Consider the following 22406-nt stretch of genomic DNA (forward strand, 5'->3'; position numbering starts at 1 on the left):
TACACGGCCATAGAAAAAATTCAAGAACCCAAATCGAGAGAGGAAGAACGAAATGAAACTTCACGGACTGAGAGGATATGTAATGTCACTGCAGTAATTATACTATCGAATCAGATTTACGAAGAACCTGGCAATATAAGCGCGCTCCTCAGTATGACGCTGAACGTTTTCTGGCCGGGATTTGTGGACTGATACAGTTGGGACTAAAATTAAACTCCACCCGAACAGGCCATGAAGGCCCAACGGCACCGACCGGCTGCCATGTCATCGTCAGCCTACTAGCGTGACTGGATGCGGATATGGAGGGGCATTTGGTCAGCACATCGCTCTCACTGGCGTATGTCAGTTTACAAGGCCGGAGCCGCAACTTCTCAGTCAAGTAGCTTCTCAGTTTGCCTCACAAGGGCTGAGTGCACCCCGCTAGCCAACAGCGCTGGGCACACTGGATGGTCACCCATCCAAGTGCTAGCCCAGCCCAACAGCACTAAACTTTGGTGATCAGACGGGAACCGGTGTTACCACTGCGGCAAGGCTGTTGGCCTGATGCGGTTAGGAAGGGTGTCATAAACCCATTGTATGCTCCCTTGAGGCAAGCTAAGCCCAACTGTTGTGGAAGCACCTTCATATCAGGGCTACTGGCACTAGGACGGGCGACCGAGATGGTACTACACATGTTCTGTCAGCGGGTGTAGCGACAAGTGCCGAGTATGGAGGAGCATTGTCCCATTGAAAAACAGCACAACGATACTGTCGCATGGGAGGTAACATATGTGCAGGATTTCCGATGCAACATTGTTCCGTCAGAGTTCCGTGAACAACTACGAGCTAATAGCCTTGACCAGAAGTTATACTGGCTTCCCACACCATGACACCACAAGTGACGTCGTTGTACCGGTCGAAAACCTCTCTCCAGGACGTCGCTATACTTGTCGCCGCTGGTCAAAATGGTTCAATAGCGCTGAGCACTATGGGACTTAACATCTGAGGTCATCAGTCCCCTTGAACTTAGAACTACTTAAACCTAACTAACCTAAGGACATCACACACATCCATGCCCGAGGCAGGATTCGAACCTGCGACCGTAGCGGTCACGCGGTTCCAGACTGGAGCGTCTAGAACCGCTCGACCACTTCGGCCGGCCCGCCGATGGTCATTTGGGGTAGTGCGGAATAGCAGTTCATTGGTAACACAGTGCATTCATCAGCGATGTATGCTTCCCAGTTATGACGCCAAGCGAAACGCAGCCTTTTATGATGCGATGTTAACAGCAACCTATACGAGGGACAGAAATTCCTTACTCAGGGCGCTGCTAGTGTCCGCCCAACGGTGCGGGATGACACCCAATGTTGCTGGGAGTCCATTCCTACACTCCTGCTCATAAATTAAGAATAATGCTGATACATGGTGAAACAACGCCTTGGTGGGCGGCTTGCGGGTTTAAATCACCAAATCACCTCGGTGTATGACCATGCGGTGCATTTGACCTGCGGTAGTCGCACGGTGGCGCTGGCAGCAGTCCACTTACCAAGAGGTGTGTTGGTGCATGTCAGAGTACGGTGCAGCGAGTAAGTGTGCAGACGTTTTCAGACGTGCTGATGGTGACTCTGTGTCGAAAATGGCTCAAAGAACACATATTGATGACGTTTTGAGGGGTAGAATACTAGGGCGACTGGAGACCGGTAAAACACAGCAGCTCGTAGCACGGGCTCTACATTTGCCACAAAGTGTGATCTCAAGATTATGGCAACGATTCCAGCAGACAGGCAACGTGTCCAGGCTCTATAGCACGGGACGTCCACAGTGTACAACACCACAAGAAGACCGATATCTCACCATCAGCGCTCGCAGACGGCCATGGAGTACTGCAGGTAGCCTTGCTCGGGACCTTACCGCAGCCACTGGAACTGCTGTCTCCAGACACACAGTCTACAGACGACTGAACAGACATGGTTTATTCGCCTGGAGACGTGCAAGGTGCATTCCACTGACATCTGGTCACAGGAGAGCCCGTAAAGCCTGGTGTCAAGAACACAGTACATGATCATTGTAGCAGTGTTCCCAGGTTACGTTTACAGATGAGTCCAGGTATAGTCTCAACAGTGATTCTCGCCGGGTTTTCATCTGGCGTGAACCAGGAATCAGATACCAATCTCTTAATGTCCTTGAAAGGGATCTGTATGGAGGTCGTGGTTTGAGGGTGTGGGGTGGGATTATGGTTGGTGCACCTACACCCCTGCATGTCTTTGACAGAGGACCTGTAACAGGTCAGGTATTTCGGGACGTCATTTTGCACCAGTATGTCCGCCTTTTCAAGGGTGCAGTGGGTCCCACCTTCCATAACCGACGGCTCCACAGAGCTCCCATCGTGGAGGGTTACCTTGAAACAGAAGATATCAGGCGAATGGAGTGGCCTGCCTGTTCTCCAGACCTAAACCCCATGCTCTCGGTCGACATATCGCTGCACGTCTACAAACACCTAAGACATTTCAGGAACTCCGACAGGCACTGGTGCAAGAATGAGAGACTGTACCCCAGCAGCTGCTTGACCACCTGATCCAGAGTATGCCAACCCGTTGTGCCTGGTTATCATGTCCCACATTGATGTCGGGTTACATGCGCAGGAAACAGTGGCGTTTTGTAGCACATGTATTTCTGGACGGTTTTCTCAACTTATCACCAATACCGTGGACTTACAGATCTGTGTCGTGTGTGTTCCCTGTGTGTCTCTGCTATTAGCGCCAGTTTTGTGTAGTGCCACGTTGTGTGGCCCCACATTCTGCAGTTATCCTTAATTTATGAGCATGAGTGTAGTTCTAGGATGAAGTGAGGTGGAAACAACGTTCTTGATGCACAATAATCGCATCGGCACATATGGTAACCAGAACGTTTATGCCGACGGTGCAGCCCTTACATTCCCATTGCAGTCCAACATGGGGACACTGACACATTGGAATGTTCGACAAAACTGGATATTGCACGAGTTCGACCAGCTGGCCAAAGACACACAAAGAGGCACATTACAAACTGATAATGCTTTCTCACACGTGTACGTGGCATCTTCGTGTCCTTCACAGTGCTGACGCTGTTGGTTGGTTGGTTGGTTGGTTCGGGGGATGCAAGGGACCAGACTGCGACGGTCATCGGTCCCGCTGACGCTGTTGATTACCCTTATACAGGGTGGTCAGAAACAGTCTGTAAAGCTTGTAAGGCCATCGCAGGGTAAACTGTGCAGACAAATAGCTATTAAGAAAAAAATCGATACGTCGCTCCGTTTCTGGTTTCATTAGCATTGAAGCTAGTCACTCACGTCGGAGCGCGCGCAGATTCAAGCAGCCAGGCAGAGACAGGTCTGCCAAATTTGTCCTTCTTATGGTTTCCTAAAACCAACAAGAGAGCGATGCACAACTTGGACGTGGCACGGTTGCAAAGATCGAATCTCAGTCAACGACTCCACAGTCTAATGCCCTCTCATCCATGCTGTGAGAAAAACTAACACTAATTTTATCAGGCGGGCTACTTGAATTTGCACGCGCAACCTCAAGAAGGGTTAAATTCATTACTAATTAAATCAGGAAACGGCGCAACGCAACGTATTTTTTCCTTAATAAATGTTTCGCAGCACAGTCTACCCAGCAGCACCCTTACAAGCTTTTCAGGTTGATCCTGACCACCCTGCATGTTCTACGATGCCTCATAACAACATTAAACAGGGATAGCAGTAAAACAGTCTGCTGGTCATTCTACCGGTCACAGAATAAGCAACTGTAACACTGTACATTCCTGCCAACGTATGTGTACGAATGTACTTCGACATCCGACCGTGCCTTGTAGGTGCCTCACATTTTTTGTCGGCCCGCCGCTGTCACCGAGCGGTTCTAGGCACTTCAGTCCGGAACCGCGCTGCTGCTACGGTCGCAGATTCGAATCTTGCCTCGGGCATGGATGTGTGTGATGTCCTTAGGTTAGTTAGCTTCAAATAGTTTAGGGGACTGATGATCTCAGATATTAAGTTCCATAGTGCTTAGAGCCATTTGAACCATTTTCAACCTTTTTTGTCGGGCGATGTGGATTATGCTCCGTAGTCAACTTGCAGCATCGAAGTACGGTATTTTCCTGGAAGATTGTGACCACTAACCATGAGAATTATAAGGAACGGTTTTATATGTGAAAGGTCTCTGTTGGATTCCTTTCATGTTAATTTCTTAAATATGTTGTCATTTACGGCATAAATTCCTCTTCTAATTTTACTGTGGTGTTTCTGACTATTTGGGAGGAGACTGAGCAGTGAAACGTGTTACTTTTACACATAAACAAGCACGATCTGTCACACTACTACACTTTAAAGCACAGTTTATATGTAATTCATGTCACACAGTCTCATACGGAACTACATCCGCGTTCTTTTATATACTGTATACGATAAGATACTATCATCCCCCTTCCCTTCTGTGTGAGAGGATGAATGAGCAAATGTATTTCTCGTTGCATGCTTGAGGGTAGCAGACAAGCCTGTCTGCTAGAGAACAGTAGGACCAACGTCGGAACAGGTAGCTACGCTTTCTAAAAGCAGAGAAATTTCTATGCTTAGTATGGTCCTGTCCGTCCCTTGTCATGTTGGTATAGGAAGCTGCCTCTCTGGTCACTACCGTTTGTATCTGTTAAGCATCATCCGTAGGAGCCCAGGCAGTCTGTCCGTGGCGAGCGTCTGAAGTGGTAAGATCTCCGGTTAATCGCGTCTCTGCTAAGTCCGTAGGACAATGGATTTCTTAAGTTCAGCCTAACTGAAAATTTAATCACCTTTATTTCTGGTTTAGCTCTAAAATATCTAATGTTATCTTAAATTGCAACGCAGTGTATTTCGAGTGTGAAGTTCAGAATATCTTCCAGTAGTTGCTTTGTCACTACTTTGTGAGTAAAGTGGAACCACGTGTTGATCAGTAACTCTAACTAAGATCATCAGTCTTAAATGCGAGTGTGCGTGAGATTATAACGTCTCGTCTTGACAATATTTTTCAATATAGCAACTTTTCTTTATGTTCAACCCACGTGGGGTGTACTTTGTGAGACCAGTACCACGTGCTTATACAATTGTTTGACCCATCAGGTTAATAGTAAGACGATAGTAACCAGTTCGAGGTTTTTCTTTTGTAAATTGCTTTTCGATCTGATTTATTTTAATTATCAAAATTATTGTGGAGTTACACTCTTTGTGTAAACCAAGTTGACCACATGTGGTGTAAGCATCAAAGTAGCCCTCAGCTATTCTTTTCGGGAAGATTTCACAGAGAGTTAGTATGAATTTAGTATACCAGTGTGTGGTAATTACATGACGGACAGGATTGGGCTACGAACATAACTTCTATGGCTGAAAATTGAATCGGTTGGTTGTGGTTAATTTCCTCTTGGATATGTTTCAACGTTCTTCGTGTGTTATTTTATGAATGCAGTGTTTTATGCAGTCTCCCAATCTTGGCTCCATATTTGATGAGTTCCGTAAGATTAAAACTCACATTTTCACAATCCTAAATAAGGCACCAGTTGAGTTATGAATCACGTTTAATATGCTGAAATTTTAACGGAACAATGATCAATGTTAAAATAAATTTCCAAATATAAAAAGATTTATTTCTTTTTATTTAAATTCTCTTATATATATACCGGTTTTCGTATGACTATTAAAAGATTATAATTAATGTTAGTCTGGTTGGGAATTTGGTAAGCTAGACAGGATACCTGGTGAAACAGTTGCTCAGTAATGCAAGGGTAACTTCCCCAGACAGCTCACAGCTTTTAACCCGCTTTTATTGTCTATCAGCACCGCTTACACCACAAATTAAAGCAACAACGTTACATATGATATCGTAAAATAACATTTTCAGTTGCCAGTCACGATTTTCTTGTATTTAATTTCTGCCCGTTGTGTTCCGGGAAATAATTGTCATTATTTTGCCGTATATTGTCACATTTATAGGTATGATATTTATGATTCTGAACTACTTCACGGCCAGGAGTGATGTGTTACACATGCGTCCTTTCCTTCCGATTGCGCCTGGGCATTGGACAGTAGTGTAGTTGACAGAGTGGTACAGGAATGTGAAATGGACAAGTAAGTTAACATGAGGAGGCTCCAGGAGTGCGCTGTGGTCCCCCGACAAGTGCACGTGCTGCGGCGGAGAGATCTGCTGTGCGGGGTGGGGTGGGGGCCGCCCGGGGGCCTCACGAGCCGCCCGGCCGGTCGGCCGCCTCGCTCCAGTGCGCAGGCGCGGAGCGGCGCGCGCCGTCGCCCGCGGCCAGTTCCCAGGCCATTCCCTCCGACGCGCCAGCTCCGTGCTCCGTGCTGCTCCGTGGCGGGGCCGGCCGCACTAGAGCGAGGCGGCGCAGCGCCAGGTACCGACACACCTGTGCAAACACGCCGTCTTACGATACTGACCGCCAGCCTGTTCCGTCAACTACGACTCGCATTTCGTTCGCAATCTACTGCTGCGCTTCATTCATGCAGCGTTTCTTCACACACTAATAATGCGCCGTAACAGTTAAATCATCCACCAGGAACGCGTGGTGAAAACCTGCGACTGTGAAAACATTGGTTTTGTTTCTCTCAAAATAACATTTGCTGCTGTCACTCACGATTTTATGCACGATTCGTTTCGAGAAATAATTCTCATTATTTCTTCTCCTTCTTTCTTTCGCTTGTGCCTTTTCCCGCAATGACGCAGGGTCGGCATGTTAATCGGATTTGGCAAGGTTAATTGAAGGGGTGGCCGGATGCTCTTCCTGCCGCCACCCCGTACCCCCCCTCCCCCCCCCCACCCCCGCCAGGGAGGCATTTGTGTACCCCAACTGTCTGTGTCTAGTGTAATCCATGGAATAGTGCGAATGTGTCCAGGTGTCTGTGAGCCGTGTAACTGAGGCGGGACGTGGGGACCAGCCCGGTATTCACCTAGTGGGATGTGGAAAACGCCTAAAAACCACATCCAGGCTGGCTGGCACACCGGCCTCCGTCATTAAGACGCCGGGCGGATTCGATCTGGGGATGGCGCGCCTACCCGAGTCAAGGAAGCAGCGCATTAGTACTCTCTGCTAACCTGGCGGGTAAATAATTCTCATTATCAAGTGTTATTTTGTATGTATTATGACACTTTGCGCGAGGTGTTTATCATATGAGAGCTGCTGCCATGTACGTATTTATATGAGAGGCATTCAATAAGTAATGCAATTCTTTTGTCCCTGAAATTAAGTTGGTTTTATTCAGGATTCCAATATACCATATTATTCCCTATTCTTTTCGCTAGAAAACCATATTTTTAACATAATCTCCGTTCACTGCGACTACCTTACACGACCTTCCTGGGAGGGCCTGTATGCTTGTATGGTTCTAGTGGTCGATGAGGAGGCAACGTTTTGTTACATCAATAATCTACACATCGTCCACCTACTGCTTCCAGTGGAGTGCATCCTTCATGGGACCAAACAGATGGAAGTCGGAAGGTGAGAGCTCTGGGCTGTAGGGTGGATGTGAAAGAACATTCCAATCAAATTTTTGTGCACCTCTCCCGACACACAGGCACGTGTGAGTCCTTGTGTTGTGGAGAAGAAGTTCGTTTACATTTTTGTGGCTATGAACACATTGCAGGAGTCAAAGCTGTATGCAGCCGGCCGGCCGCTGGTGATCGGACTGGTGTGCGCGACCTTGTTGCTGTGTTGACACACGCCTCGCCCAACGACTCACCGTGCTTTTGTTCACCCCGAGAATTCCATAGACATTCTGCAAACGCCCATATCTACGATGCTCTGGTTTTTCGCCAAAATAAACTCATTGACAGCCCTCTGCTTGCAACGCATCTCCATTTTGAAGGCTGCTCATCTGAACCTCATGAAACTATAAGACGCTGAAGTGGGAATATATTACAAATTTTTTCAATTTGCCGGCCGGTGTGGCTGAGCGGTTCTAGGCGTTTCAGTCTAGAACCGCGCGACCGCTACGGTCGCAGGTTCGAATCCTGCCTCGGGCATGGATGTGTGTGATGTCCTTAGGTTAGTTAGGTTAAGTAGTTCTAAGTTCTAGGGGACTTATGACCTCACATGTTAAGTCCCATACTGCTCTAAGCCATTTGAATTTTTTCAATCGAAACAGACGAAGAAAAAAAAAGTGTTGCATTACTTATTGAACGCCCCTCGTATTACAGCAAAAGGTTACATTAATGTAAGAATATATCAAAATAAACTTTCCAGTAATGTATGAACAGTAGTCCTGCAATACAAAATTTACAAAATTAATACAAGCTACAAACAGTTCTTAGAAGTCGATTAACGGTGTGTAGGAAATGTGCTAGCTTTTCACAGTTTGTTCCATCAATCATTATTGCTAACCGAAATGCGGAAGTGTAAAATGTCGCCGGGAGTGTTTCCTCATTTGTAGTTTAAGAAGCAGCCGTTGTCTGCTCATTAGATATCCTAGAGGAAGAGCTCGAAATTTAGTGCAAACTTTAATTCGAGATGCTTTAAAAAGATTCCACAACGAAACTCTGTCTCGAGATGGCGTTGCTTTCTCTGGATCACGGGGTCCCAGGTTCGAATCTCGGCCAGGTTGGGGCTTTTCTCTGCCCGGGAACTGGGTGTTTGCGTTGTCCTCATCATTTCATCAACATCATTCATGACAGTGGCTCGATTAGACTGTGTAAAAAATTGGACTGTACAAAAACTGGGACTTTGCACGGGAGCTGATGACTGCACAGTTGAGTGCCCCACAAAGCGAACATCATCAACATGTCTCGAGATCTGGGAGAAAACCCAAAGAGATTCTGCTTGAATGCTAAGTACACTAGTAGCAAGACGCGGTCAACACCTTCACTGCGCAATAACAGGGGTCGTGTTATTGAGGGCAGTGTCACTAAATCAGAGTTACTAAATACGGTTTCCTGAAACACCTTAACAAAATAAGACGAAATAAATATTGCGTTATTCGAATCAAGAATAACTGCCAACAAGAGCATCTTAGAACTAGACACACTCGGTATAGCGAAGCAGCGTAAAATACTTAATAAAGGCAAGGCCTACGGGCCAGATTGTATACGAGTCAGGTTCCTTTCTGAATATGTTCACACAATAACTGCACACTTAGCAATCATACTGAACCGAACGCTCTTAGAAAGATTCGTACCCAAAGACTGGGAAGTTGCACAAGTCGCACTGATAGCCAAGAAAGAAAATAAGAGTAATCCGCTGAATTACAGACCTGTATCACTAACGTCGATTTTCAGTAGGATTTTGGAACGTGTACGGTGCTCGAAAATTATGGATCACCACGAAGAAAACGATTTGTTGAGAAATAGCCAGCATGGGTTCAGAAAATATCGTTCTTGTATTAACCCGGAATATGGGAGAGAGTGTCACAGAAATGATACAGGATTTGAGCTGGAAATAATTATAAGAATGGCGTTTTTCGTTGCGACGGTATCTTCTCACGAAATTCCAATCACCAACTTTCTCCTCCGAATGTGAAAATATTTTGTTGACACCGACCTACATAGGGAGGAACCATCACCACCATAAAATAAGGGAAATCAGAGCTCGTACGGAAAGACGGTTTGATGAACACTCTGCCAGGCACTTAAATGTGATCTTCAGAATAATCATGTACTTGTAGGTGTAACTGTAAATGAAGAGCTAGGATTTTGTATCTCTGCCAAAAATCATGGTAATTTAGTTTCTGATAGATGACAGTTTCTTGGTGACATGGTGACTAGCAATGACGTGCTAGTTCAGTCTTTTACAAAGATGGCGTAGGGATTAAGACACCTTGTGTCTTTCGTTAGGCTGTTATTTTTTTAAGACTCGCTCTGCATTTTCTTGGGATTTTTTAAAGAATAGTTATTGTGCTCGCCCGATGACTACGAAGTTGGTCAATACTAGGAGAACAAGAATGAAAGTAAAATACCGCCCCTAACATATGATATGTAATTGTTATTAACGGACATTACGTGTTTGTCAACCAGCTGTAACTATCATTTTAAGCCTACCTGTCGTACGCGTCCTCCTACACAAACTACTAAGCAGGCGAAATAGCCTCGACGCTGGCCGAAACTGCCCGTCTCTGCCCAAATTCTGATGGACTGGCGTGGCTCAGTGCGTCAGAATTAATACACACGAGAGGGCCGATGGGCCGAAGGCTCGCCGCCAGGTATGCTGGTGCGGCGGATTCTGGACCTGACGAAAATCCACGTTAGTCTGAATTTCCCCAGGGACGTCGAGGTATTGCTCAGCGCTATGGCCTTTAGCCTGTTGGTCGTTGTTGTGCGGCAGCTTAATGGGAGGCAATAATCGGCGGAAATCATCCGGCATTTTGGTTTGGTCCATCCTGAACTTGATAGATTGATTTTATTTCATAACTCACCAGAGCTGGTTGTGGCCAGAGTCTGCAAGAGTGACTTAATGGTTGGAGACTTTCTCATGAACGGAGGAGGTGTTTCCCTACACCTGTTCGAAATAAACTTTGGAAACCTCTTCACTGAATGCAGCACTTTCCAGAAAGTGTTATTAGATTGAAAAGGAAATGGCGAATGAAAATGTCTTCATTCTGTTCCTGGGACTGAGTGATTGAAAGTGTTTAACATTTATAAGTGATAGTTAGTGATCAACAAACTCATTTTTTCGAAATGGAAAGACTATAACAGTATGAAAATTCGTTTTCATAAATGAGAACAGAATCTAGGTTGAAACTTCCTGGCAGATTAAAACTGTGTGCCCGACCGAGACTCGAACTCAGGACCTTTGCCTTTCGCGGGCAAGTGCTCTGAGCAAAGGTCCCGAGTTCGAGTCTCGGTCGGGCACACAGTTTTAATCTGCCAGGAATTTCATATTAGCGCACACTCCGCAGCAGAATGAAAATCTCATTCCAGAATCTAGGTTCTCTGCTTTTGTGTAGGCGAATACTGAACGTTAGTGCCTTTTTTTGTGTGCAAAACTGAAGTCCTTTTGTGTGCAGTTATCTTACTTTGCCTTTGAGTAGATTATCTCACACTACCCAACGCCATCTCGTTATTATCTACTGTCTGAAAATTACTTTCTCGAGGTATTTGGCAGTTCTCTGTGACTTGTACCCCCCTGCTTCACGTATGTTTCAAAGCACAGCATAAATATCTTCGATTTAGTATGACATCAGTAGCGAATCTTTTCTCTGTAAATTACTTCGGCTTTATAGAACAATACTCGGCCTCACCATACGTTAAAAGCACCTCTCTTAGATACTACGAAGACAATCGACCATGGTAAACTCTACTGTGCACACATCACAGACGTCCGATTTTCAAGGGGAGTCATCAACCACGTCACAACGAAATGCATACTGTAAATAAACGATCAAATTCAACTACTTCTGCTAGACTCAAATCACGGCTGTTTCCATAGCTGCACTTCTCCGGTAACCTATCGGAAGCTTAGATCAGTTGCCCTGTCCAGGGGTCCAGCTGTGTGTCACGCAGGTTCGTTTATTGTGGGATAAGCAAGCACGTGGCTATATATTCCCAAACAGAGAGAGATCATGGTCAGTCTACTCTTGAACAGCACTTTGGGGGGAATCCGTGCGTGGCTCGTGTTCCCGCCAGCATGTATGTATTTTACACCTTGTTTTTAACGTATTTCCATCTCACTACGTTAATTTAAATTACTACTGTCACTGAGTTGCTGCTTTGCCTGACCGTGAGCAGCGTTAGCAGCGCGTATTGATATATCCCCTCTCATAGCATCTTTGCTCGACTGCTATTACTTCCCGCTCGCTGTCTCTTGTAAGTTAGTTGGTCGCAGTTCTGGTTGCGAGTTCGGGTCTGCAAGTTAGTTGGTCGTAGTTCGGGTCGCGAATTCGGGTCTGGTAGTCAGTTGGAACGCGTCTGGAGTGCAGTCCGGACCTGCCAGTTGGGAAGTTGCAATGCGACACTAGTGCAGTGGGGTTGGAGCAGCAGTGAACTCTTCGTCGACATGGCTCGCCCGACCATTGCCGCCACGCATCACTTGAGCCGGGCCACGGTCTTGGTGGATCGTCGGTCGGTCGTCCTACCGGACGACGCGTTTTGGCTCGTCGATCGTTCATGAGTCGACAGTGTGTGTGTGTGTGTGTGTGTGCGAATCGACTCACGATTTGTCTTCGTGCGTGCTTAGTTACTGGTGAGAGTCGTTCAAGTCTTCGTGCAAGTGTTTGTCAGGTTGTGTGTGTAGTTGCCGTTATTTCCTTGACAAGTTACCTCAAAAGTTGTCGGCGTACTGCCTCTAAGGGGTCGGTCGTCTCATCGATCGGGCGATGTGTAACTGGTTCGCAGAGTGCTTCTGGGCCCCTTCGAGTACCATCTTGTGGAACTTGGGTCGGCCCTTTCCTGGTGCAGGGATGCCGTTTAGCCAGTGGACGTGTTTCCTCTGCATGGTTGGGTGCGAGCCAGTATTTCCGCCGTCGTGTGTCTGGAAGTGAGTGGGAGACGCACCAGCAGTGCAGTCGCGACGGAGCAGCAGTCGCGACGGACGAGCAGGCAGTCGGTCGTTTGCTGCGGACCAGGCAAGGTATCTCCGTGTGGTGCTGTCACTAGGTCCGCTGCCGGTCCCTGCGCAGTGTCGGAGCGTGTGTGTGGAGCTGTCCGATTGCTACGAGCTTCGCGGTTCGCCGACCCAGGACGCCAAAGTTGAGTGTGGTTTTAAGTACCCAAGCATCGTACATTCATGTTGTGGTTCGTTTCGGTGGTTCGCTGTTGAGGAGGTTTTCCTGTGACCAACACCGAGTGTTTCTACGTATTTGACTGTGGATAATTACGTCCGCAACATTTTCTGCTTGAGTTCTCATCTAATGATTGACGGGAAGAAAGTCGTTGCGTCGGTCGGTCCGTGGCTGTCCCCAGGTTGGGTTCCGACGGATCAAGTATAGTTGGGCTCACCACCTGTCTCAACTAAGTAAACGAGGGTAGACCGACCTCCCTGGAGGCTTCTGAGTGCCATCGGTGTTTAATTATCTGTTGTCAGCTACTTTAAATTTAAGGCTTAAGGTTATGTGTTTTATTTTCTCAAAAATTTTGCAAAACTAATTTTTAAATATGTCTTTCAAGCTTAAACATTGAGGACTTCTGCCTTTAAAAGATTGTGGTAATATATTTTAAAATTTTAAACTTGATTGTAGCCTTCAGCCATTGGTATTGCACCTTGTATATGTACGTTATATCTGCTTAGCCTTAAGGCTTTCCAGGTAGCCGTGATACTTTTTTTTATTTTATTTGTTTTGACTCTTTAATTTCATTTCCATCTTGCTGATTTTTAAGATTTTTTGTTATTAAACATTTTGACCTTCCACCTTTAAAAATCTGTGGTAATATATTCTAAAATTTTGAAATTCGATTGTGGCGCTCAGCCGTTGGTATTGCACTTTGCATGTGTTTGCTGGTTTTTTTAGATTATTTGATTGCTATCTTAACTGGAATTTTATCTTATTGATTTGTTAAGATTTCTTGTTTGGAGGCTTCAGCCGTGAAAGAGTTGCATTCGCTTTGGTTGTAAAGGTTATTAAATAACAATAAATGATAATTAGAAGGAGCGAATGACCTCAATCTTTGGCCCTTTTCACAATCCTGTTACGTGTTCTGCCCAGTCGGTTTAGTGGGCGTCTTACTAACCGCACTCTTACTGTAACTACGTGTTATACGTGGTTGTGACTTGATTTGTGTAGCATTCGCACCAATGTAAATTATTCAATGTGTAGTATCATGAAGTTCTGTGAAACTGCCGTTAGAATCGTGTTATGGAGGTATATGCCAGTGTAAAAAGAGAAACCCTATGCATTCAACGAAGACTCTGACACCATTATACCACCACCATCGTAGACTTTGCGTAGTGATCACACGAAATCGATAAAGTAGATTAGGACATGTACAGATACATATACAATCATTTGATAACTGTTAATTGCGGGTGTTGTGCAACAGATTTTTTTCATACAGTCTTTATATATTAAAGGTGCAGCAGTAAAGCTTCATTGGTCATTGCACTGGGAATCTGCTCTCCTATATTCTCTGCCTTAAAAAAACCTATACCTGGCGTAGCGATCATACAGAAGATTTAGGGTACATACAGAGGCGTATAGACAATCACGTGCACTCAGTCAGTATGTGTGTGTCAAATAGGAACTGAAATCGATAACATTGTTATGTCATAGCCCCACCGTGCGCTGTACAGTGGGTTGCAGAGTATGTATTTAGAGGTAGGCTCTTACCTAAAGGAGACCTACCACGCCAGAATGCTATATCTCTTATAGAGTGTTGACGACTGGTGTGGCTTGAAGATGAATGTAAATAAATATAGCTGTTGAATCGAAACAGCCAAAGGAACCTGCTGCAGTTCTACTGTGCCACTGACTAAAAATCACTGTACCAATCGTAAAATATCTGAACGTAAGCAGGCACATGGTGGTGAATTTCTTCCTGTACATTATAGTGCTATTTTTTTCTCAGTTGATAGCTCTCTACATAGCCAGTGACAGCAATGCCTGGACAGCCTTCTACATCTACATCTACATGATTACTCTGCAATTCACATTTAAGTGCTTGGCAGAGGGTTCATCGAACCACAATCATACCATCCCTCCACCATTCCACTCCCAAACAGCGCGCGGGAGAAACGAACACGTAAACCTTTCTGTTCGAGCTCTGATTTCTCTTATTTTATTTTGATGATCATTCCTATCTAGGTAGGTTGGGCTCAACAAAATATTTTCGCATTCGGAAGAGAAAGTTGGTGACTGAAATTTCGTAAATAGATCTCGCCGCGACGAAAAACGTCTTTGCTTTAATGACTTCCATCTCAACTCGCGTATCATATCTACCACACTCTCTCCCCTATTACGTGATAATACAAAACGAGCTGCCCTTTTTTGCACACTTTCGATGTCCTCCGTCAATCCCACCTGGTAAGGATCCCACACCGCGCAGCAATATTCTAACAGAGGACGAACGAGTGTAGTGTAAGCTGTCTCTTTAGTGGACTTGTTGCATCTTCTAAAAGTACCACAAGGATGAATTAAAGTTAAGTAAACAGACGCTACGTACTTTTCTTTAGTGCATTAATAACGTATCCTGTTCCAGACTTCACGCCAGTCGGCGTGTGTGTACGCGTGCCTTTCGGTTACCCGTCACTGTGGACTGGCCGTCTTGTCAGTCCACTACAGTTCGAATCCTGCTTCGGGCATGGATGTGTGTGATGTCCTTAGGTTAGTTAGGTTTAAGTAGTTCTAAGTTCTAGGGGACTTATGACCACAGTAGTTGAGTCCCATAGTGCGCAGAGCCATTTGTACCATTTTTTGACACAACGGTCGATCGATATCATCTGGCTTCCGAGGCCTGTCGGACGGAGTATGTTATGAAGGTAACGTTTTACAGTTTATAAATAAGAACTAATAAATCACTAATCGCAACGTAATACTCTGTAACTGTGATTAACGTATTACGATTCCATCGAACTTCTCTATCTTGATACCAGAAATGCCAGACGGGGAAATGCCGTGCTGATTTAGAGTGGTCCTTTCTGCTCGCTGCTTCGTACGATGAATGTTCCCATGCGACGGAAATCGGCCATCATACGCAGAATGGCACAATAGCTCCGAATGGAGTGAGTGTGTCGGTAGCACCACCAGAGAGGAGCAGGCGGGGTGACCTTTGGGCGAGAGTGCGCGAGATGGCGCTGCCCGCGGCCGCTGAATTATTCATGGTGCGGCGTGTCGGCGCCGTGGCGCGTTCGTCTCTGCCAAAAGCGACACGCGGGGACCGCTGCCGCGTGCGCCGCGCATGCGCGGACTTTGCTGCCTGCCGGCTGCCTGCCCAAAGGTGGGCGCTGGGGCCCTTCATCACACGCTCTGGGCAGCCTAGGGGCACCGCGCTGTGTGGCCGCGTGCGAAGTTGTACAAAAGGCTACTGATATTGTGTCGGTTTTGAGATTTAGCTGTATATGTGATATGTGATACAAGAGAATAACAAAAATAATGCGTCTTGTTTGAAACTCACCGCATACTCTTTATTTTAAATAACTCATTCATACAACAGTAGGAAGCAGAGCCACACAGCCATCAGCCCTTTGTTTTTACACTACTGGCCATTAAAATTGCTGCACTAACAATAAATGCGAATGATAAACGGGTATTCATTGGACAATTATACTAGAACTGACATGTTATTACATTTTCACGACGCAGTTTGGGTGCATAGGTCCTGAGAAGTCAGTACCTACCTCTGGCCGTAATAACGGCTTTGATACGCCTGGGCAGTGAGTCAAAAAGAACTTGGATGGCGTGTACATGTACAGCTGCCCATGCAGCTTCAACACGATGCCACAGTTCATCAAGAGTAGTGACTCGCGTATTGTGACGAGCCAGTTGCTCGGCCACCATTGACCAGACGCTTTCAGTTGGCGAGAGGTCTGGAGAATGTGCTGTCCAGGGCAGCAGTCGAACATTCAGAAAGGCCCGTACAGGACCTGCAACATGCGTTCGTGCATTATCCTGCTGAAATGTAGGGTTTCGCAGGGATCTAATGAAGGGCAGAGCCACGGGTCGTAACACATCTTAAATGCAGCGTCCACTGTTCAATGTGCCGTCAATGCGAACAAGAGGTGACCGAGACGTGTAACCAATGGCACCCCATACCATCACTGCGATGTCGCCAAACACGGATGTGACCATCTAATGCTGTAAACAGAATCTGGATTCATCCGAAAAAATGACGTTTTGCCATTCGTGCACCCAGATTCGTCGTTCAGTACACCATCGCAGGCGCTCCTGTCTGTGATGCAGCGTCAAGGGTAACCGCAGCCATGGTCTCCGAGCTGATGGTCCATGCTGCTGCAAACGTCGTCGAACTGTGTGTGCAGATGGTTGTTGTCTTGCAAACATCCCCATCTGTTGACTCAGGGACCGAGACGTGGTTGCACGATCCGTTACAGCCATGCGGATAAGATGCCTGTCATCTCGACTGCTTGTGATACGAGGGCGTTGGGAGCACGGCGTTTCGTATTACCCTCCTCAAAGCACCGATTCCATATTCTAATAACAGTCATTGGATCTCGACCAACGAGAGCAGCAATGTGGCGATACGATAAACCGCAATCGTGATAGGCTACAATGCGACCTTTATCAAAGTCGGAGACGTGATGGTACGCATTTCCCCTCCTTACACGAGGCATCACAACAACGTTTCACCAGGCAACGCCGGTCAACTGCTGTTTGTGTATGAGAAACTTTCCTCATGTCAGCACGTTGCAGGTGTTGCCACCGGCGCCAACCTTGTGTGAATGCTCTGAAAAGCTAATCATTTGCATATCATAGCATCTTCTTCCTGTCGGTTAAATTTCGTGTCTGTAGCACGTCATCTTCGTGGTGTGGCAATTTTAATGGCCAGTAGTGTATTATTACTGTATACCTAGATTGCAGGCACACGGGGTAAAATCATATGGTGACATGTACTGCCTTGAGTTTGTTGGATTGTAACTCAATTGCACTGAAGACGGCTATTTATACCAGAAATCTGGATATGCAAGAGTAATAGAAACTAAGGGGATTTGCGACTGATATGTGTGTGCTTCTCCTTCCTTATAGTCTACGGTCGCTGTGCTCAACAGTTCCGTATGGAATCAAAGTTGGATACACCAGTAGAACACGATCACTGCATTTCACTATAACGTATGGTTATTGCTAAAACAATCAGATCATCAGTACCCTGATTAGTGACTGGATTAGTATCTAAATGGCTGCAAGTTTAACAAATATGTGAATGAGGATCCATATTTGTAAATTTCATGCTTTGATTTATTCAACGTGCTGAGTTTATGGCCATAAGTTCAGTCCTTACATCTGACCATTTATTCTACATACACTGCCTGAAAAAAAGAGTAAACCACGGCAGAGAAGATGAGGAAACGAAATGAAACTTCATCAATTATTTTAGTGATTACAAAATCAAGTTAAATTTACAAATAACTTGGCAATTAGAGGTCATTTAGTATGATGTGTCCAGTCCCAAGGAAAAAAAAAACAAATTAATAATGATTTTATTAAGCAAAACTTTTCAGATAAAATGAGCGGAGAACAATTGTCACTTCATGAAGTTAGAAGCCTCCGAGTTTAAGCATTGAGAAATCCTAATGGAGGATATTTGTGGAGAGGAAGAAGACGCATACGATCAAAACACGCTCATTAAGACATTAGTTGAACCGCAGTTGTACGACAACCGAAGTTTTCCATGTGTTATGTAAACTAGGGACCTCCAGTAGCCCGTCAGATGACGGGCTAAACGCGTGATGGAACTACTTGAGACTGCGTCAAGGGGTACAAGCCCTGACATCAACGGAAACTTGCCAGTGTACGTAAGCGGAAAACTCTAGGAGAAATCAAATCGAGAGTCAACCGCGACTTAAGAGGTATATAAGCAAGAGATATAATGAGAAGAGTCAGTCTGATGGAGAAGTGTGATGGAGTAGTCTGACGGAGGAGTCCGAAAGCAGTAATACGCCAGTCCGCCGCGCAACCTGAGTATGCAGAAGTAATATTTTCAGCGAGATCTGGAGACACAGACAACAACTGCAAGATAAGTAATCATTATCTATTCTGGGGAATAGCTCTGAACAGCGACGATCTGTCTTTGTCTCAGGGAACAGCTAGCATTTGTAGGTCCGTAATTAACAAAATGGTACAAATGGCTCTGAGCACTATGGGACTTAACTTCTGAGGTTATCAGTCCCCTAGAACATAGAACTACTTAACCCTAACTAACCTAAGGACATCACACACACCCATGCCCGAGGCAGGATTCTAACCTGCGACCGTAGCGGTCGCGCGGTACCAGACTGTAGCGCCTAGAACCGCTCGGCCATCCCAGCCGGCCGTAATTAACAAGAACAATTTATGGAATAGTAATTTTCTCTTGTAAGCTTAGGCGAGTGGCCTGCTGATAAGAGTAAATTGAGTCTGACAAGTAGTACAGAAAGGGGTTAGGAACTGGTACCTCTTTTATAAGTTATCAAAGAGAATAAATATATTACTTAAATGAATACTGGATTCTACACTATACCTAGCCTGCCATTAAACCTAAGAGGTTACCACTGTAACCAATAATCACCCAGGCTACCTCGGAGAGCTTTCTCCCTCTCATATCTGACAATAAAGGTGGGCACTCAAACAAGTCCCAGATTGTCCTCAACGTTCCGATCGCACTACAGAACTGTGCTGGGACGCAACAGATGTTGCACTGACTCTGGGCCGGATGCATGCACCGATTCTTTTGAGAAGGGAGTCGTAATGCTCTGGTGCTCTCTGCTGAGTCAAGCTGACCCACAACTGTTACAGCTGCTCATTGATATCCTGGATACCGCCACTGGCACTGAGTTAATGTCCCAGCTGGTCTGACTCACGTTCTCTAGAGGACAGATATGGGGATTTTGTTGGGAGTACCTCAAGGTCATGCAGTTGACAGAAACAACACCTGCGTATCGACGAGCAAAGTCCTGTTGACAAATGATACCACAGTAGTGTCACTTGAGAAGTAACACATGAGCGCAGGGCACGTGACAGACCGTTATGCGATCAGAGTTACCTCAAACACTTCCAGCTATTTGCTTGAATTCATGTCTGATGGTTCCACACACCAACGCTGGAAGTAACAGTACCGTGCCTCTCCAAAAATTTGGTAGAATAGAATCTCTCACTTTGTCGCTATGCAATGACGGTCATATGGGGTACTTCAGAACCACAGTTCATCGCTGAATCCAGTGCAGCATCACTCGTAAGCTGACCATGCTTTCCAGTCACGGTACTATTCCAAATGCAGCCATTTGTGTTATGGTGTTAACGGCTGCCTTCGCATGGGAAGTAATTCCGTAGTCCATCTGCAGCTGCACACTGACCCATACCATAGGATAGTATAGACTATTGCTGGGAATCCATTACCTTTTCTCGGATGGAAGGCACAGTTGTGAGGCGTTATGATGTATCTGATGCACAACATGACCATCCTGCCTTGTGGTGGTCACATATGGCCGACCACGAATATCCCGGCCCTCACGTTCCCATGCAGTGAAAAATCTGGTCACTGTTTTATCTGAATGCCCCACAAACTTACATTTTGAATGATTCGGCCAACCTGGGAACAGCAGACTCATAATGAAATCTCTTTCAAACTCTGTAAGACGTTGATAAGACTCTCAAATAAGTACGCGGCATACCAGTATCGTTCAAAGTCATCACTCAACGTCTGACAATTCCTTATATACCCTAACAGTCCTGATAACAACACTACACACAGACAACACTAATGCACTTTGGTGGCCGTTCTTTCTGTCACAGAGAATTCGAACTTTAATCATCTACCTAACTACTGATGGTGTGTAGGTATGAAGTTATGTTGACATCCGACCATGTCTTATGGGTAGTTCACGTCTTTTTTGGCAGACAGTGTATTTGACTTATTGATTTATGCAACGTGGCAAGATCAGGGCCATAAGAACCGTTCTTACATCTAAGCAGGCTGTCTACATACTTTACATTATATTAGTCATGACAAGCATGTTATAAGTTATAAATAACATGCAACATTATAAAACATTTAGAAATCACAATAGTGAAGAAAGAGAAAGAAAATAAAAACAGTTAACACACATTCAGCATTACGAGAATAGAGCAAGTTACAGGGAGGTATATTTCGTTACAAAGGCTAGTATCAATGGTATGAGAGAAAGGATGGAAGAGGGAGAGAAAGAACATGATAAAATACAATTAATAAAGGTAGGGCAAAATAAAGTGATGTTTCTGACTAAGAAATGAGAAGCGTCAGAAACGTAAAGATGGGAACACTTGCTTCACTGTTAGACAGAAGTAAAGCTGGCCATATCCGCTAAATTTTGGTAAAACGTTATGATGGCACAGAAATAAGTGTTTCGGTTTCAGCTTAAAATCAGCAGGGCATTTAACTGAGCGCAGAGTGCAGGGCAGCGTGTTCCAGATGCCGACGGCAGCAACACAGAAGGATTTCCGAAAGTTTTTTGTTTTTTGGGTGTTCACAAGTATGGCACTAGGTAAGTGAGACTTTGTGTTTAAATTATAATGAGGTTACAGGTACTTAATTTCTGATGCAAGGTACTGAGGTACATCTGCGCTGAGGAGGGTGTGAAGTAAATATAATGAGTGGTAGCCACGTAACTTCTCTGGTCGCAACCAGCCTAACTGGGTGTATAACGCACTGACATGGTCAAATAGTAGAGATCAGAAGTCAGATTCGCATAATCGCTTTAAACTCTAAAGTGAGTCCTATGACGTCATCTGTGAACGCGCCATTTTAGTGAGCTTGGAGACTTTACTGGTGAGTTTCCACCACTGTCCGTTTAACTGAATACTCTCCGCTTGAAACTGTCGCGTAACAAGTGGACTTGACCAGCAGAGAAAAGGGAGCAAGTATAAAAAACGGACTCGCGGCACTGCCGGTACATACAAAACCATAGGCCATGACGACTGTTATAAGTAATGGGGCAAAGCCATACTGGTGCACTTTTGGTATCAAATTGATATGATAATTAATTAAATGGATCCCTGAAAGCACCGATGCCCCTACCCATCCATAACCTATTACTATGATAATTGATATATGACTCTGTGGGAATACCTATTGCTATGTTGAGTTATGACCTACTGGGGATAATCCATCCTTCTGTGGAATATCCCATCGCCTCTGGGAAAAGGAACATTTTTCTATTGTCACCCCTTCTCAATTCAGTTCTCGGTCAATGATAATGGACTGAAACCCTCAGCTGCCCACAGGTGTTGCTGATATACCTCGATAGGAACAGCTGAAAATGTGTGCCCCAACTGGGACTCGAACCCGGGATCTCTTGCTTACATGGCAGACGCTCTATCCATCTCACTCACTGAGGACACAGATGAATAGCGCGACTGCAGGGACTTATCCCTTGTACGCTTCCCGTGAGACCCATAGTCTCAACTGTCCACAATCTGCATACGTAATGCTCCTAATAGATATTTGCCCATTCACTCATTACTCGTGCCAACTATGGTGACGATTCCCATAAGCATTCGGGCAACCTGCGTGCATACGCACAGACGAAGGTCAATCGCCGGTTAGCCATTTAACTATATATGAAGATAGTAACTGTTCTCATAAGAACAGATACCATTGATGAGCGTGCAGCTTCTCTAGAATAAATGATAATTGATTGAAAACCTCAGCTGCCGACATGTGTTGTTGATGCCATGTAAGCAAGAGATGCCATGTAAGCAGGAGATCCCGGGTTTGAGTCCCGGTCGGGGCACACATTTTCAGCTGTCCCCATCGAGGTATATCAACAACACCTGTTGACAGCTGAGGGTTTCAATCAGTTATCATTTATTC

The 22406-nt window shown here is 45.4% G+C and overlaps 1 pseudogene; it reads right to left on the reverse strand.

The window, feature by feature from the left end:
• Positions 1 to 422: 422 nt before the first annotated feature.
• LOC126164338 (5S ribosomal RNA) lies at positions 423 to 540 on the reverse strand (annotated as a pseudogene).
• Positions 541 to 22406: the final 21866 nt, after the last annotated feature.

The sequence above is a fragment of the Schistocerca cancellata genome, chromosome 2 (genome assembly GCF_023864275.1).
Source record: "Schistocerca cancellata isolate TAMUIC-IGC-003103 chromosome 2, iqSchCanc2.1, whole genome shotgun sequence".
Lineage (NCBI taxonomy): Eukaryota > Metazoa > Arthropoda > Insecta > Orthoptera > Acrididae > Schistocerca > Schistocerca cancellata.